The sequence below is a fragment of the Rhipicephalus microplus genome, chromosome 2 (assembly GCF_043290135.1).
Source record: "Rhipicephalus microplus isolate Deutch F79 chromosome 2, USDA_Rmic, whole genome shotgun sequence".
NCBI lineage: Eukaryota > Metazoa > Arthropoda > Arachnida > Ixodida > Ixodidae > Rhipicephalus > Rhipicephalus microplus.
This window is the reverse complement of record NC_134701.1, coordinates 158124366-158144165: the sequence shown is the minus strand read 5'-3', so window position 1 is coordinate 158144165 and position 19800 is coordinate 158124366. Positions and strand designations below refer to the sequence as shown.

Below are 19800 nucleotides of genomic sequence, written 5' to 3'. Positions count from 1 at the left end.
CTCAGCGCCGTCCCCCGAGCTATTATGGGATGCGAGCGCTCCTGGCGGAGCGCCGAGGCGCAAAACGAGAGAATGGATGGCAGCTATGGAGAAAAAACCGGCTTTGAGTAACTACCGAAAGGGCAAAAATGAAATAAGGAGGGAGGCATTTTACGATAATTCAAGGGGAAGCGCTTTACTGTTTGAAGCGAGATCGGGTTGCCTTAGAACGCGTAGTTATAAAGCAAGATTCAGTAAAGAAGAAGAACAATGCACATGCTGCGGGAAAGATAAGGAAACGGCGGAGCATGTTCTGATTGAATGTGGAGATATCCACCCAGGTGTACTCCTGTATCCGTCAACTGAGCTCGTAATGGTTCTAAATTCTCTAAAGAATTACGCGGAAGTTTTCCTCGCAAGAGCGAGAAAGATGCATCAGCCACTGAAGGCTGCCGTTGACAACGCCGCGCAAATACTACAGAAACGTGACAAACTCAAGTGCTCGACCCCGGGACATCATAAAAAACTTTTGGAGGTTGTGCTCGTGAAGTTTCTCCGCCCACTTTTTCTGAACTTCGCGACGAGTGTGACTGACAAACACGACTTGGCAAAAGATTTTCATGTCAAACCATTGTCTCGAAAAGTGCTCAAGCTTTGAGCGCGAAATCAAATAACAAAGCTCACATTGCATTCTGCATACAGTGCTTGTGTTAAAAATTTGGTGTGTGCGCACTTCTTAACGTATACGCATAATCCAATGCAATGTAGACGGTTTCTAGACCGTCATAAACGCAAGCGTGCATAGGCCGCGTCGTCTGCTGTTATTATGGGATCGGTGCGGCATCTGGCGGCGAGCGCCAAAACTATAAGGGACGGATGGCGCGTATGTATTTAGCGCTAATGCGCGGGCACAAAAAAATATAGGAGGCTATGGCACAATCTACCCAGCTCGCGCCTCGAGCTGTGGCATGAGCTGCCCGAGAGGCGCAGCGCGGTGGCTAGAAAAATGACGATGATGATGAATGGCGATGATGATGACGCTACAGGGTGTTTACGTGGGGCGGCACGAGAGGCAAGCATGGCACAAGATGCGAGTATGTGCAGTGGGGTTGTACGGAGGGACAGCGTCACACAGGCTAGTCGAAAAGCTGCTTCGCATCTAAAAAAAATTAGAATGATGAATTGGAAACGACGGCGTGGCATGCCGTATAAAGTACGCTAGTTTGACTGTTTTAAAAGATTAGGGGCATGACCCACGCGTAAGAAGTTAACACAATGGGTATAGTCGTTTCAAAGGACCAGTGTCGCAACTGCGGCAGAAAGGAGACGGCACATCATGTTATGTTCGAGTGCTCGGTGGCGAAAGGCATCTGGCACATAGTGCAACGCCTCTTTGGCTTTCGTACAACCCGCGTGAAAATAGAACATGGGCTGTTCACAAGACTGGTCTTTACAGTCACTTTGTATTTATTGTGGCGGCGACGCTGTGTAGCGAAACTTTGCCGCTAGCCTCACAAAGACGCCTATATTGCACTAAAGAAAATACGCCTCATTGGGTGCATTTACATCGGTGAACAGTTGGCAACACCGTGAAGAGGCTTTGCTTCGACGATGACACATGCGTTTCTTCAGAGTATAGAAGGTACAAGAGGAATATCCAATTGTTACACAAAGCGCCCAATATATTACACATGCATGCTTGAAGTTCTCTTGTGAACCATTCGATCTATTTAGTTGTTTCATTAACTTGTAACAATCGAATACACAGAGATAAATTGGTTTGGGTGCTCCTTTGTAAAATGTATACACTGTTCTTACATGTTTTGTTTGTTTGTATACAAGTTATATGTACAATAAAACTGCCCTCCTTCATTGAGAGCTTAGCGATCTCCCATATAGTGCTTTCAATTGTCAACCATTTTTTTGTAAACAAACGCGTGTAACTGTTAGTGTCACGAGTGGTCATGGCGTAACTCGCGAGGAGCGATGTGCGTCATACACCACACGTAACTTGAACCGACCTGAAATCCGATGTGCACGTTAGTGTACGCTGCTAGAGTGGACAATCGCCGCATCGCGGTGGTCTAGTGGTTAAAGTACATGGCTTCTAACCCGAAAATTGCGGGATCAAATCGCGGCAGCGGCTGCTGCATTTTCGATGGAGGTGGAAATGCTGTTGGCTCGTGTGCCCAGATCTGGCTGCACGTTAAGGAACCCCAGTTGGTCTGAATTTACGGAGCCTCCACTGCGGCGTCTCTCATGGCCATACGGTGGCTTTGAGACGTTAGACCCCTTTAACAATCTATCAAGTGTGGACAACCAGCGCTCATTTAACTTTGTTGCTCTGCATATTGTCACAGGGTCGTCACGTGGATGAAGGAAGCAGACTGCAGGTCGAAGAATAAACTGTTTATTCGGGCCGAACAAGTGGCCACGTAAAAGCTAAGTTAGATTGCAGCAAGGCACTGGCACTGATAGCGGTGAGCAGAGAGTAGGTCATCCGTCAACTGGCAAGTGGGAAAGTGCGTCGGCATTTACCCTTGCCATCGAATGTTCTAGCATTCTCGCTAGCGGTGACGTAGGTTCCAGAATAATCTGTAGTATTCATGAAGTGGGCGTAATCTTCGCAAAACAATCTACTACAGCCTCGAAGCTTTTCGAACATTGTAGGTGTGGTTTGCGCTGAACGTATACTGTCATGGGGTGATAACAAAACTTGAGGAAAGGAACGCAGTAATATTGCTACAGAGGGATTTAATTTGAACCACCAGTCACTAGGGCCTCCAGGGAAACAATCAGGCTGGCCCAGTCACACGCGTGCTCCATTTTCGGGCTGTCTTCCTGTCTTTCAAAGCCTCGTCTAAATCAAATCATTCAGCTTTTTCACTCAAAGACATCACTACTTACTACAAGAAGAAGCACCAGCGCTATTTGGACCCGTCTCAAGGCCTGAATCGCGGTGATGAACGTCTCTTTTTTAAATTTTTCACCAACACTGTATACTGTTTCTGGAGATGCTAAAGCACTGATATCCGTACTTTGATAGCACGCACCATTCCCTTAAAGAGGTGGCCGACACCTCTCACAAAAACGGCGCGTGTAAATAGAACTCATCTATCTGTCCTAAACCCACATAAGAGAAGACTGGGACGCGGCCTTGTTCTGTTGTCAGGACCCCAAGGTTCAGCAGGTCCTGGATAAACGGATGCGGCTGGGTTGCTTGCGAATAGAGCCCCACAATGGCGGTTCCACCTTGTGCTGTGTGAGAAGGAGGGCAATGCAGCCCCAGCCCAATCACTTCCCTGTAACCACTCAATGGTTTGGTTTTTTTTTTTTTTTACCGCCACCACCAGTTTTTCGGCGCGCCACACTCCGGCGCCCATGTCACACCTGAAATTTTCGTTTTCTCAGAATCAATGTAACTGTAACAAATCGCCCACGTATTTTGTGCATGCGGCTTGATTATTTTTATCCGAAACCAGAAACCTACTGATCTATATAAGGCTATATCTTTAGTCACAATCTAATAATAATTAACTATTGAAAATCGCAGAAACGAACATAGGGCCGCCTTGTTTTCTCCTGAACTTGCGTGTTTTGTGTCTTAGAACAACGTTGTGCGTATCTAAGAAGTTTACAGACAGTTCATCATAATTCTCGCTTGAAGTAGACAACATAAAAATAAAACTCTGAAAGACAGTTTTTGTCCAAATGTCAAATTAATTTAAAAAAACGTAAAACAACTCGAAGTTATTTCAAGGGCAAGAAAAACAGCTGAGTTATGTGACCTGTTCATGGAACGTCTAGACTTGGCTGACTCAAGTTTGCATAAACCAAAGTCTTTGGAAAAAGAAGAAAACCCACAAGCCGAAAAAAATCATCAATTAAGTATGCTTCATTATACAAATGTTTAGACATACTTCTGTTAAACCGACTTTGGACCTCCGCATGTAAAACTTGCTATCGCTTTATCTGGTACAAATATTAAATGAATATTACGAATGGGAAAACATCACATGTTAGGCAGAAAAGGAATGACGGTTCTTAATACGCCTGTTGCAGTTCTACTATTGCGGCGTATTCAAGCGTACTAAAAAAGGGCTAACCAGAGGTCAGCGCAATTTTACCTGCGTGAAGGTGATCTTTAGATGCGATGTGTTTGAAGCCATATTGCACACTGTACTTCTGCTGCGTTTTTGAGCCACTGACACGCTCTGTCACAATTATATATGCTCAATTCCTTCACTACGGAAATAGCACATCGCTTTTCCGCGTGTCACACAATACATCAATCAAGTGAAACATTACAAAAGAAACACGAATTGAATTGAGCTTTAAAAATCTACGCATTCAGAATTCAGGTCCCCAGCGAGAGACATTGCAGTGTTCATCTGTAATCAGAAAAACGTTTCAGTAAATGATCAGCATATGCGTGTGGTTCATTGTATCGTTGCACGACTGTCTTACTTTCATTATTCATCGAAATGAACTTGTACATTCAATATACGAGAGGAGCTTAAGGAGCACTAAAGCGATCTGAAAGCGCTCCATATTGCTAAACATGCATTTCTCGTAATATCTCAAAGGAAGTGTCATGCATCACTAAAGATATACGGAAACGGGGACGATGAAGTATTGCTTACTCGACGTCTCATTTGCGAAACCCGCGTGTAGCGATTGCACTAGCGCAAAGTTCATGTTATCAATAAGCACCTGCAATACCATTCGTACGTTTGTTGAACGGATATGAGAGTTTCGAAAATAAATACTCATATTTCAAACTCATTCGCCGTTGCACACGGGCTTGAGTAATTTGCAGGTTTGTTTTATTTTCGGAGTTACAATATTTTGTTTACCTTCGCATCATTAGTCACATATTATGCTGTTGTTTCAGATAAGACTGAAATATACTGAAAGCAACGGCGTGTTTTTTTTATTTCGTTTTGGATTGCAAGTGGTGACAACGTTCATATACTTCGTCGTAATATTTAATTATACGATCATTATGAAGCTATCCGTGCCGTCTTGAGCTGCATTTTTATTGCTCGGTAATATCCATTCCTCGTCAACAACCATTCAACATTTAATGCATAACGCCACCATTTTTATGGTATACGAGTGCTTTCATCTTTAGATCCAATATCCAATAATCTAAATTTTTCTGTCTCTGTCCTTTTTCTAGCCTCCATTTCCACACTGATGTGCAGGGTAGCAAGTTGCCTTTATTTTTCATCTCTTGCTCTCGTAGCGCCGCTTCCTTGATAAGCTCGAAGCTTTCGTGTGTCCTGTGAAATTCTTAGTGGGGCTACTGAATAGATTGTGACTATAGTTATCCTTATTATTATTGTTTGTAGCGGAAATAATAATATACGGCGGAAATATTGATTGAATTGCATCAGAAAAAAATATTGTCTTCAACAAAGTTGCGGAAGCTGCGGCAATTTGTTATCGTGTGGTTGACTGCAGCCAAGGCAGGTGAAATCACAGAAAAAGAAGCTGGTCGGTCGTAAGTACCCATGGCAACAGGAGTCGTGTGTGCATGTCAGCCGTGTTTACTTCGGCTGTTTTATTGCGATAGCAATTATACGGACACTCTCGGCTAGTTTTCGCCGCCGGCGTCGGCGTCGGCGTCATGCACCGTATATGATACGCGTATCTCTATATATGAAAATACAAGAAAGAAAAAAATATCAGGAAAAAGACTCTGGTGCGCGGAATAGAACGTGGGACATCCGCGTAGTCAATGCGTGGCGTTAACCACTGAGCCTCCGAGGGGTACCTCCTTGAACGTTGAAACGGCAAGGTATTCATATCTGCCACTTAATGCTGTTAGCGGGAATCTCGGGGGGGGGGGGGGGGTGGGGGACTAGCATGTTTTCAGCTTTATCAGAAAGATGGCGCAGTGAGCACATGGCGGCTATCATCTCTCATGCGTACTTTGGCCCGCGTAGAGAATAAGGGGGTGTACGGTCGACCACGTGCCCTTATCTTGCAGTGGGGAAAATCGCACGTCTTGGCTAGCCTTTGAACTCTGTCGGAGTGATTCTGTTGTAGTTACTGGGCGCACAAAGGTCACTGCAATCGTTGCATAGCCTCCGTTTGCGAAAAGAGCCCGCTTTTCAGACACAACAAAGTAACAACTGAGGCGCTTATTCGCGTTAATCTGTACCTCTGAGTACGTTTCCTGCGTCCTTTGTGCGTGAGAAACGCGGAGCACGTTTCCATCTGCTTGCCATTCTGCGCGTGACCTTCCAACTTGTTGCTATCACGCTCATTGTTTCGCCTTTGCAACAAAGCTGTAACTTTTTAACTATAGATTCGTACCAACTACCTCGCAGTACCGCGCCTTTAAGAAGCTGGCGCCCACACCAGTATCGAAATCACTTGATACTCAGACTACGAAAAAAACCGCTATGCTTTAAGATAACTGTGGGCTCTGCAGAGCCAGTAGGGTTGCGAGGAGACGGGGCCCCCGGTCTTCTTCGGGGGTGGGCTGTGCCCAGACCATGAATGCACCGGAGTTCTAAATAAAGTTATTGCCACCACCTAGCAGTGATTACGACAATCATTCAACAGGTAACGTAATGTCCCTCGGCCATGTACTAAAATGGACATAAGCTCGCCTCACTTAGCCACTTTTCGGTGTCCGAGGATTACGCATACAGAAGCCGAAACGTTTTGTAGTTTTGAAACAATTCATTATTGGTCGGCGTCTTTGTTCTTGTTTTTTATTATGTATTCCCCTCAATGATAAGCCATAAATTTCATGCGTTACCCCATTGTTGCAGTTAATATTCTGCAATACGTACGTAAAATAGGCTTCGGATGAAAAACACTATATAAGCTGAACGCGGTTGCATACAACGTCTATATTGATTGCTCATCTTCAATATCACACCAAACAGAAGGGTATGTGAAGGAAAGAAGCGTAAATTTAAGTGCTCGTTTTATTTGTGAGACACAATAACATTGAGAACTAATGCACTACGATGACATGCATGGAAAGTTTGTTTCTTTGGCTTGTTTTTTTTTTTTGCATTGTATTCTGTTGGTCCTCTATAATAATCTGTCAGTATATGTGTTTCAGGTTTCAGGTGAAGGTGAGTCGCTGCTGATTATACAACGCACGCAGCCCGCAAGGTGCTCGGATAAAGCATGTGGGTTTCACCCCGGATATAAAAACTGCCGGTTGTCGGTGACGTTCAGTTGTAGTTAACGCGGAAGAGAATCTAATAGGTGTTTTATTGCCATGCGGTGTTTACAGAAAGCGTAGTGCACGTCGTTTCATTTTTTACACATTGGCATCTTGGTTTGATTGCTGAAAGGTACAGATTCAGAATATGTCCCAAGCAGAACGCAAGAAGCATAACGCAAGAAAGCACGAAAAGAAAAAAAAAAGCTTATCTCTGAATTCGCGAGGCTATAATCTGGTCTAAGAAAACTTTTTCGGCAGTTGTGAAGCTTTATATTTTTTCCCCCGAGAAGTCGACGTGAAATTTATTCGTAGCTTTTTGTTACAAACAGGTTAATGATAACCTTTTATTCTTTCCCAAGCCACTTTCAATATTGCCAGCCGCATGTTTTGGAGGTGCCCTCCATACAGAGGGACAGTGAAGACGCCGCGCTTATTTCTTCCCTTTACCTTTAGGAACCTCTACGCATGTTTTGGAGAAATGTCACCTACACCTAAAACTGCGAGTCACAACTTTTCGCGTCGTTTTCGCAGAAGTTATTTTAGTTGCATGGCATAGAGCTTGCAAGATTTACCGAAGAGTTTCAGTGCATTCGAGTGACAGCTTGAATATCTAATGGCTAGCGCCCAGTGATAAACGTAGCTCACAGTCCAACGTGTCTACGTACTCCGCCCTAGAGTTGTTGCGTGCTCCGGCAGGAAGTGGGCGTAATGTCAGCGATCGATGCAGTGTATATATATATATATATATTTATATATATATGGTGGAAAGAAGTGTATACCTAAGGGCTCGTTTTTCCGTGTTTTGACACAATATAATGAGATGTAACAGACAGTAATGCCAAGTAATGTACAGGGGAAGTTATTAGAACCAATGGAATGTAAATAGGAAGAAATAAAAGTGGGTGAAAAAATAACCAGCCGTGAGCAGGAATCGAACCTACGACCTTTGAATAACGCGTTCGATGCTCTAACCACTGAGCTACCACAGCGGCCTTCCCTCTATCCACTTTTCTGGGTTTATATGTGAATTTAGAAGTAGGAGTGTCAGTCAGCGCCATCTATAACCCAAGCGACGAGTGTGAAAACACTCTTTTATGCGCATGTTTGGCGTCACGTAGCACGTGAACTTTATAACGAGCGGGCAGCTGATTAATAGTCCCTCGTATACAGCCTAATGACACCAAGTCTGCCAGTACGAGACCCTCGTTCAATGAAATAAGGGAAAGTAGTGTACACGAAAGGGCTCGTTTTTCCGTGTTTTCGACACAATATTAAAGAGATATAACAGACAGTAATGCCAAGGAATGCCCAGGGGAAGTTATTAGAACCAATGGAATGTAAATAGGAAAGAAAAGTGGATAAAAAAATAACCAGCCGTGAGCAGGAATTTAACCTACGACCTCGAATAACGCGTTCGATGCTCTAACCACTGAGCTATATATATATATATATATATATATATATATATATATATATATATATATATATATATATATCCGCTTTCACATAACAACTTGTTCATTCAGCCGACGTTTCGACGGGGCCCCGTCTTTTTCAAGGCATAATGCTATTTACACATTTTCTCGCCTTCTGAAAATGTGTAAATAGTATTATGCCTTGAAAAGGACGGGGCCCCCGTCGAAACATTAGCTGAATAACGAAGTTGTTATGTGAAAGCGCATCTACTTTTATATGTATATCCTTGCGGGAACCGAAGTTATTCATATGTTGAATGAATGTCAGATTTATGCGTAATGAACAACAGGAGATCATTGCAAAAGATCACAAGGAAGCATGTAAAAAAACAGAAAGAGCTCTTTATGCTGCAATGACCCTTCGAAAAAAGTAGCTTCAAGTCAGAGAGAACGTTTTCTCTTATTCTATTTCCTATCATGAATGGTATTGCTGAACTTGGTCACCATGGGCAACGCAGATCGTGGATTGCGAGCTTTTGTTCGTTTTGTAAATGCTTGAACAGGTATAGCGTGGAAACACACTACACTTGCTTTCGTCATATCAACTAAATCTAACCTCAACTGCAACAACAAGTGCAGACTTTCTTTTATTCCAATGACGAAATAGGGGAGGTTGGTGCCATTATGGAGGCACTGGTTATTCTTTCTCACTTCGCAGATCAAATACGTCGTAAAAAATTAGTAAGAGCACAAAATGACAGTCCAGACACTTCCAGTAGGCTCATATGTACCGAAGTAGTATCATAGGTTCAAATAATAAAAAAAAAATATGCAGCTTTCACGTAGCTGGGATTCGACGCTATGCGAAGCATGCGGAAGAAATGTGACCATGTTGCAATTTTTATTGAACGCCACGTCATGACATATTGTAGAAAAGTTGTAGATGCTTAAATAACCAGTTGTTTGCACTTGCGCAACGATGCCAACTCGAACATGCGTATTAGCAACACCTAAGGCTGATATGAGGCGCTGATGCTCGCGAAGATGCTTGCCCTGGACACTGCCACGTAATTAAACTTAAGGGCATGGCAACTAACCACATCTGACGTGAACCCGCCGTGACGGATGTATCAGAATAGTACATACGTAATGTTTATAAACTTGGGTAGGCAGCACTGAAACCACTAATAAAGTTTCACGAAGATTAGCGTCTATTTGAAAAGTATAGTTCTGACACCTAGCACAGCTCGGTGGTAAAATGCTTCATCGACACTCAGAATGCTTGTGTTCAATTCCAGCTGGGACTCGTCGGGTCGACGCTACCGACGTCGGGTTTTTCTTAACACTCGCGCGTCAAAATCGCCCAATGTGAGTTCTCGTCGTTCCTGAGCAGATACCAAGTATCAGTCACCTGTGGCGCATACCCGCATACCAGCGGCACATACCAGCCCGTGAGTATGTGCCACTGTCTGGCGGGAAGTGTTTGACGACGCGCGCGACGGGATTGTGACTATAGTTATCCTTATTATTATTGTTTGTAGCGGAATTTATTTATCTAGCGGAATTTATTTATGTAGCGGAATTTATTTATGTCTTGACAAGCGAGTCGCATTCGTCAAACCGTCTTACCCTCTCATGCTAATTTTGGGTCACGCCGAGTAATTGGGGTGACCACGAGAGCACCCAAACGTAAGCGGCTAGATAGATAGATAGATAGATAGATAGATAGATAGATAGATAGATAGATAGATAGATAGATAGATAGATAGATAGATAGATAGATAGATAGATAGATAGATAGATACGCTCAAAGTAGCCGAAGTTCGCTAAGAAATGCTTCACATTTAAAAGTCAGTACACATGGAGACGTCCAAACTCAATTATTATCTGTCGCTTGTCATTGACAGGAGCTCCTTACTGTATTTGTGCTACGCATGCTTTCAAGTGTCTACGAGCGTCTTCGACTGCCAAAGGCAGGTTTCGAGGAGAAGAGCTCGTATAAAGAGGAAAACATGCAGCGTAGAACGATAAGCGCCCCTGGAACAAGTTGTCACGAAAAGAAAAAGAAGGCGGAGGTGTCGCGGCAACTCGCCAGCAGCTGCTAAACGAGAACGCGGTCGTTCGTACCTGGACTATTGCCAACGGGGGCGCCGCTGAGACTTCCGGCTCGTCCTCGGGCGAACGTTGGCCACATCATACAGCTAATTGCAACCAATGCCTTTCACAAATGGAAACGCTACAGTAAACAACTTGTCGCGGCCGGGGTTTTCCTTTTAATCGTTGTAATCTTTTCTATTAAGTTGCCTTGTTCCTACGAACAAGATTCCAGCTCCTCTTGGTTTTCTAGATATCATTGAAGAAACCTGTCGTTCAAAAAGTATTTTAAAAAGGGAAGCTTCGTGGACTGAGCCCTAAGTTACAATGAAGTGTAACATAAAGAAAACCAAGGCAGCCAATTATTCGAGAATGCATACTTTTGCAGCAAAGTCACTCGTTTCTGTTAGTAATGATGTGTGATAGATTTAATGTGCCACTTAAAGTTTTACAGGAACTTATCATTATTCACCGTGTTGTTTAGAAATAGTCCACCTCCCAATCTGTTATCGTTTTTAAAGATGCTTATGAAAGCTTATTTACTCGCTTTATGTTCGATAAGTGCGTGGTATTTGCGAACTCACAAGCTTTCTTTCAACGCTTAGTTACAGAAACTAATGTTTAATGCACCAGTTTTATATATGAAAATTACCAATATTTAAAACATCTTTGCTTAAAAATTTTACAGCAAAACCTGAAATCGCAGCTAGTGCTCCGTCGTCGACATAGTTTCTCCGTATTGTTTATCGACGAAGCTGATCAAATTCAGTGCACTGGACGACAAAGCAAAGAACTTTCAAAAGAAAATAATACACGGCGGTGTTTATCAATTCCATCAAATCACGATAATGACGTTCGTTATCACAACATAAATAAAAAAAATAGAAGAGAAAATCATCGCACTATTTTGGTATATTCCGCCAATCAAAACGATAAAATTTGTTCTAAATCAACTTGCTATTTAGCTTTTTGTGATAGCTGCAAACTCCAATATCTTCCTTTTGTTCCCATGAGAAGAAATAGCTGATATTTTTAATTACAGTACAAAAATATATAACATACCTTTGTATTGTAATTATTATACAACATTTTTTTCTTCATGGTGTCCTTTCTTTTGAGAAGATAATGTGTGCTGCTGCCGCGCTGTCTTTCCTCGAAATGACAAGCCTTCCTCAGAGCACTGCGCTCAGAATATATGAAGTCGAGTTAGTTCCGTTTACCTACTCTTCTTCTTACAGAATTTCGGCTTACTTAAAGGCAATTGCGAAATGAACCCGGTGTAATTAATGATAGGTTTCCCATTCACTTTCATAATAATTGAATGAATAAGCATTATTTCAAGTCCGGCTGTTTCTTTCGTACCTCTGGCGGCAGCGCACTACAGTGTTTTCCGGTACATACGGCGCGGGGGTTGTGTGTTCGCGAGGCATCGTCCTCGGTATGCAGGATGTGTTGTCGCGCACCGGTTTGCGACACGTGTGCAAGCGTCATCACATACGCAGCTGCAATGCAGTGAACTGTCGGGTGCGTATAGACCTCTGCTTCCGTCGGTAGCGTGGCCGAGTGGTCTAAGGCGCTGGTTTTAGGCACCAGTCTCTCCGGGGGCGTGGGTTCGAATCCCACCGCTGCCAAAATTGCCCTAACAGCAATTCTTTTTCTTTTGTTAGGAGGCTTCGAGGCCACCTTTCTGGGTTCAGGTGGCCGGGCCGTTTTGTTTTTGTCAATTTTTCTTTCTTCTTTCGCTGCGCTGTTTATCTATCGCACAAGTGCGGACGACGAACAGGTCTTATGCGTCGTTTGTTCGTGCGTTTCTTGAACTCGCTGCCAACGCCTGCTACATGTGTTGCCTCATGTTTTTGAGGCCTGCTGCGATAAAGTTCTTGTACCTCACGCGAGAATTCTTGTTCGTTGTGGCTTGTGCTTTCTATTGACATCAATTTCGTTAACATACTCTACCATCAGGCAAATGAATATTTTGCTGCTGATCTCATACTTCCCGTCAGTTCTTTTTTTTTTTTTGCTGCAATATTCTAGATTTCGCGCTCCCGTTTTAGAAATCCACAAAGTGACTTGCGTTAGGTATAATCTATTATTGGTGCTTGTTCCTGATTGCGCAGAATGTTATGCGCCCAGGAGCAAGACCTGTTTGCTAATACAGTTGCACAATATGTACTCAGCGTTTCTTGCCCTTTTCCTTCTGTGTTCACTAAGCTCAAGGAGAGAGTATTGTCCGCGTGTTCGAACCTAACACCAGCTTCACATTATTTAACATTGTGCTTCTCTGAAAGATAAATTACGTTTAGAATTTTTCTTCAATCGGGATAAAATGTTTGCGTGTCATTGAAAACTCTTCATAAGTAATACGGGGGTTTCCTGTTGTTCATAATTTGTGTTTGTGTGATCTGTTTTTTTTTAATAATAAGGACTTCGATATAGTATTTTATCAGTCAGAGGACCTGTTTTCGATGGTCTCAATTTTTCCTGAGATAAGGACTGAAACAGTTAGTGCAATCACGGCTTACACGAAGCTATACTTAACGTTGGGGCGTTCTAGTGCGATAAAAAAATACGGAAAAACTTACGAACCCACACTGACGGATTGAATGGGTTGGTGACAGCGTTGTACACGTTCCTCTAAAACTGTAACGAAAGCTCGTATCTCGCTCCTTCTCAATTTTGGAACGAGTTCCCGTTACAATTTCCTTATATGCAACAGAAACTCGTTAAAGTTATATTTTCATAATTGGAACGTGTCATTACATTACCGTTACGTTTGACTTTTGAATAAATATATAAAGTCATAATCATGTGGCGAAGTAAAGTGAGTATTTTAAAGCTTACATCGAGCTGCATATATGAATTTAAACTCGCTGCCAACAGGTTATATGTACGTAAAAGGAATCCAAATAAGAGCTCATGGGCAAATTTTTTAGAGACCACTGGCTCTATAGCAACTCTTGTGCTCGCCTCATTCATGTCCTTGACATGTAGCAGATCTCACTTTTGTCTTCAAAGGCGCAGTCAGGATACTGCGTTTCAGATATTTTTATTGAAATATCCAGCAATGCACCAATATAGTTTAATTTTTTGCCCAAGAAACCGCACGAAAAGGGACAATACTTCGGCATTTAATTAGTGCTGAATTAATATTTCAAGATGATGTAGAAAATGATGTCGAGGATATACCTATATTTGAAACTTAGTAAAGACCCACGCTTGCCCCACCGCGTTGATCTAGTGGCTAAGGTACTCGGCTGCTGACCCGCAGGTTGCGGGATCGAATCCCAGCTGCGGCGGCTGCATTTCCGATGGAGGCGGAAATGCTGTAGGCCCGTGTGCTCAGATTTGAGTGCACGTCAAAAAACCCCAAGTGGTCGAAATTTTCGAAGCTCTCCACTACGGCGTCCCTCATAATCATATGGTGGTTTTGGGGCGTTAAACCCCACATATCAAAGTCCCACATTTGCTGACAGGAAACATATTTTGTACAATTCGTTATCTATTTTTGTTTTTTTTTCAATTTTTTCCCCAATTTTTTTTATTGATATCGTTATTTCCCTTTTTACACTCGTTGTCCTCTCCTTCTCTCGCTCATCTTCAGCAGCACTTCCCTCAACTGCCCCATTGATATTCTATACCATACATTATATCCTTTGAATATACATAAATATGCTATACTCTACAAAGCTATGCTACGCTCATCTAGCATGCGCGCATGTTGCAGAGAAATGCAGATCCAATTATTTTCTTAACACTCCACTTCACTCGAATGGTAACTCAGGAAAGAGATGTATACGAGCGAATAGAAAGCTGGGCATAATGTTATATTGCATTTGTTAGGTGTTTGTTCTTACTGCCGTTCTAGTCCGTAACGGGTAATATCCCAATGTAGATATATTCTCTCTGTGAATGCGAATTCTTTGCTGCTATGCCTTCGTCGTTGGTGGCGATACGAGCACAATAAACGTATCAGTTCTTCGTATGTAATGACGTGCTGTAAACTGTTGAATGACGTGAAACGTTTACGAAAGAAACACTGTTCCCTGACCCATTCCCTCCTAACTGTAACAAGTTACTGTTAGAGCTCCACCTATCCTGAATAAAAAGGTGGCGTTCCTTCGCTCCTCCAGAAAAGAAGTAGTTCCTGAAATTCGTTCCTTAGAATGTCATTCTGTACAACACTGGTTCGTGGTTCATGATACTGTAGTATATATGCGCTTGTCCGTCTTTTTGTGTCCCTGTGCAGTTACATGCTCGTGTTTCAAGTATTACGAAGCCACTTCTTTCTGCCTGAAGAAAGTTTTACTGTTCAGATGGCAAGTCACGTGGCTGCTCAGATAGAACAATCCTTTCTTTATCAGTAAGTTTGTAACCTTCTTCGTTAGCATTGTCTTTCTTTTCAGCCATAAAAATTCCTTGTGGAGCTCGAATTTAACCATAGGCGTGTGCAGGGTTTCCCTTGGAGGAGAGCGAAGGTACGTCAGAGCACCCCTCTCTCTCTTATGTCAATGTATGGGGCTGACTCCCGCCAGGCGAGTCAAAGCATACCCCTCCTTGGTATGTCATTACATTAGGCTCACTTTGCGCCCCCCTTTGAAGTGACTAAGATGGTAGGTTACCCCCCCCCCCCCTCCTGCTACCCTTGTGCGTATGCCTATATGTCTAACATATACCCGGTGGCACTTCTTTTTTGTCACAATGGGAAATTCTGCCTCAGTGCCTAGCTTTAGCAATAGTGCATCATTTGCTTTTATTGAGCTTGTTTAACAAATCTAATTGTGTGTTACACATTTTGCGTAAAAATATATTTACTTTTATGTGTGACTAAAATACGAAACTTTATTTGAAAAAAAAACTGAAAATTTCCACTTACCTTGCCTTTATGTCGCAATGCTTACGTTTACCGCTGGCTCACTGGTCCATTCTCCCTGACGGGTAGGTGGGTGGCACTGTTATGTACCATCACAACAATAGTTGAGGTTTTACGTCCCGACACAACGATACGAATACCAGAGTCGCCGTAATGGAGGACCCATGAAAGTTCGACGATCTGGCATTCTTAACGAGCACTGACATTGCACAGTACACCTATCTCTTCCATTCCACCTCCATCGAAATGTGACCACCACGGCCGAGATCGAAACCGCGACATCCCGGTCAGCAGCCTAGCACCTTAGGCACCACCCTCGTCTCCGTAAAAGTGTCCGTCATGGCGATCACTAATATGAAGCACAGTCCGCATATGAAGACAGTAACCCTCAAGCTCAAAATGCAGCAAATTGCAACAGTAATGAAGTCCAGCACTTTCGTGCAGCTATAACTGTAATCTATTGCATGGGCCATGCAATGCAGCAGTCGTTGCAGCTTTATTCATCGCAAATGCAGTTATAGCACTTGAAATCAGTGGATTCGTCGGGGCTGGAAGAGGGGTTGAAAGTTAGCTAAAGACCTGTGGGGCGATTTTCAGCGAATCTAAGGTGGGCAGTCAATAAAATAATGAATTTTTATAAGTTAGACAGGCCATATTCCCGTCCTTATATAGTTCATGGCAAAGCAATAGAACCAGAAATGAAAAACAAAAACACGTAATAAAAAATAATGGCAGCGGTGGGATTCGAACCCACGCCCCCGAAGAGACTGGTGCCTTAAACCAGCGCCTTAGACCGCTCGGCCACGCTACCGACAATAATGCCTGCACTCTGAGCTTTAGAATTAATGTGCCGATGTTCTTGCTCACTTTACGCGTCCTACATTTTTTTTCTCTCTTTTTCTTGCCGCGCAACACGCCCTCAGCCACACAGCACACATGTGGCAGGCCTCCGCAGCCTAGTAACAATGAGGCAGGCATTTTAAAAATCTTCTAACGTGCCTGCACGTGTTTTGTTCTCACTCGCGGATGATATGTAACATTGCATGTTATAATGCATATTGTTAGATACGTGATTACGCCCTGAATGGAACTTTTTTTCAGGTGGTCTCCATAATCTGAAATGTATGTATGTATGTATGTATGTATGTATGTATGTATGTATGTATGTATGTATGTATGTATGTATGTATGTATGTATGTATGTATGTATGTATGTATGTATGTATGTATGTATGTATGTATGTATGCAGTAACAAACATGCTACGTGCTATCACGGTAAATTATTCAACAGTATCGTTAATAGGACTTATAACATAAGGTGTATGGAAAACACGAATGACACATCATGACGTGCATAACGTGACATCTGAATAATGAGAAGACTGATAGAAATGACACACTATCCGTAGTTTGACAAGCTTTCAGATTTCATTAGCTCCGTGCATTCCAAAATGACAGATTATATGACGCATCGCTCGAAACGCATTATTGTAACACGAGTGGCAGAAACGAGAGGTGGCCATCGCGGCCGTTTTTCTAACTGATAAGCTGTAATACAATCTGGGCCTTTACGCGCCGAATCCGCGATGTGATTACGTGGCATGCTGTAGTAGATGGCTCCGGAAATTTTGATCTTCAGGTGTTCTTTAAAGTCCGCTGACATTGCGCAGTACACGGGGATGCAGAATCGAAATACGCATGAAATAACAAAAATGGCAAGACAAAACACTGGACTTGTCCGCTAACTGTTGTGCACTGCTTGCACCATTCTGTTTTATCCACCCCACACATCCACTCTCGTCTACGTAAGTAATACGTTCTGAGGGAGGAGGAAGCAACAAAAGGGAGAAGGCAGGGAGGTTAACCAGAAAGACATCCGGTTGGCTATCCTACACTGGGGGATTGGGGAAGGGGACAAGAAAGACGAGAAAGGAAAGAGAGGGAAAAAAAGAAAGGTTAGGGAGAGACTGACAGTAATTTCACTGCAGCGTGTAGAACTCTACCGCATGTCAGAGGCGTTCAAACAAGCCTGTCTTTCTCAGGAAACACAGCAGGGCTTTCACTGCCTTGTGGGCTGTCGAGGCATGTGGACGCTGCTGTAATAGTCCTACACAGAAAGAGGCCGATCATCCAGTCGCTGCATTGCGTTGGCAAGTACTTGTCTATCTGAGGCAAATCGAGGACAATGGCACAGCAGGTGTTCGATATTTTCGTCGGTGCCGCAAACATTGCACGCCGCACTGTCAGTAATTCCAATTAACGTGGTATAAGCTTTCGTGAAAGCAACTCCCAGCCAAAGGCGATAGAGAAGCGAAGCTGCACGTTGATGTAGGCAGGGTGGAGGCCGGAGTTGTAGTGAAGGGTCGAGCTCGTGCAGTCTTGTACGTCGTACGCTTGGTGTGTTCTACTCAGTCAGTGTGAGACTGTGGGCCAGTTAATGAATCTGCATCGCCGTATCCGCTCTTGAAAGCGGAAACGGAATGCTGTTCGCTTGTTTATGTGACGTGCGAGCAGCATGATCTGCAGAATCATTGCCGCCTATATCACAATGCCCAGGTAACCACTGAAAGACGACGCCATGGCCTTTTTGTAATAAAAGGTGGTGAAGTTTCACGGTTTGGTAGGTCAACTGGTCGTGGCATCCGCGTCGGAGAACTCATATCAGGCACTGTAACGCTGGTTTTGAGCCAGAAAACACTGCCCATTTACCTGGTCTTTCTTCTGAATTGATGAGGTCCAGTGCATTGCGCAGAGCCTCGTGTTCTGCCATCGTTGACGTTATCACATGTGAAGTCTAAAAACACCGAGTTACCCCTTGTGATGGTATAACCACTGCTCCACCTGACCTAGACGGCGCAGTAGAGCCATCCGTGTAAATGCGCACGTGGTTACTGTAGTTTTTTTTCCAGTAGGAATAGACTCAGTTGTTTCAGGGCATGTGTCGGTAAGTCCGATTTTCTCCACATTCCTGGAATCATGAAAAGAAGTCGCGGCCGGCTCAAGCTCGAAGGAGGAAGCAGTGGCTTTGATGCAGGCGCGTATGTCTGAGTAAACGATGAATGATGCTTGTAGACAATAGTGCCGTATGTCGTGCGGGGCCTTTCAGCAGCTAGGCTCGCCAGGTGGTGAGAAGGGGTCCTGGCATAATGCCTGAGGTGCATGCGCATTGTCTCGGTAATAATATGCGTCTTTATCGAATGATCCTGAGCGATGGCAATGGTTTCAGCTGTTGAAGCACTGCGGGGTAATCCAAGGCATATCTTAAGTGCTTGTGCTTGAATGCTCTGAATTGTGCGCAGGTTGCTCTTGCCGGTGTTAGATATTGCAGGTAAGCTGTACCGTAAAAATCCGATAAACAGCACTCTGTACAGTTGTAGCATGGATGGTATGGGCACTCCCCAATTTTTTCCTGCAAGGAATTTGAACATGTGGCATGTTGCGATCAGCCGCTTCTTCACATAGTTCACGTGTAGAGTCCATGACAGGTTTCTATCTATTAAGACTCCCAAGAACCTGTGGCTTCTGCTGAACGATATGTATTCTTCATTAATCGATATGCTATAAGCAGACATTGGTTTCCGCGTGAACGCTACCACTGCACATTTTCCGCAGGACACCTGGAGGCCTTGTTTACGAAGGTAGCATGACGTCGTTGTAGCAGCTTTCTGAAAGCGGGTGTGAAGCTGAGGCCTTGTCACACCTGATGCCCAAATGCAGATGCCATCAGCATAGAAAGAAAGTTCTACAGTGCTAAATAGCTGCTCGACTAGACCAACGAGAGTTAGGTTGAAAAGTGTAGGGCTTAGCACTCCTCCCTGAGGAACTCCTCGGCTGCTGTAATAATCAGGTGTTGGGAAATTCGCTGTCATCACGTAAAATGATCTCAGCTGTAACTAGCTGTACACCCACATATATATCTTCCCACCAAAACCTCCTGTTTCCAACGCACTAAGGATGGCTTCATGGGTGACATTGTCGTAAGCCCCCTTAACGTCTAGAAACAGGGCGGCGCACAGTCTCTTACAGGCTTTCCGGTGTTGAACATATGTCACCAGATCAACAACGTTGTCCTTTTACGAATGGCCGCGCCTGAATCCGGTCAAGGATACTGGATAGATTTCGTAGTGCTCTAAATACCAGTCCATTCGTTTTAGAATCATTCGTTCCATCGTTTTTCCCACACAACTGGCAAGTGCGATAGGGCGGTATGAGGCAATATCCAAAGGAGATTCACCAGCCTTTAGAA

At 43.6% G+C, this 19800-nt stretch overlaps 2 non-coding genes across 2 annotated transcripts; one reads left to right on the top strand and one right to left on the bottom strand.

The window, feature by feature from the left end:
- Positions 1 to 12232: 12232 nt before the first annotated feature.
- Positions 12233 to 12314, top strand: TRNAL-UAG (transfer RNA leucine (anticodon UAG)). Its single transcript has one exon. It is a non-coding gene; the product is annotated as a tRNA-Leu (tRNA).
- A 3968-nt stretch (positions 12315 to 16282) lies between these two features.
- Positions 16283 to 16364, bottom strand: TRNAL-AAG (transfer RNA leucine (anticodon AAG)). Its single transcript has one exon. It is a non-coding gene; the product is annotated as a tRNA-Leu (tRNA).
- Positions 16365 to 19800: the final 3436 nt, after the last annotated feature.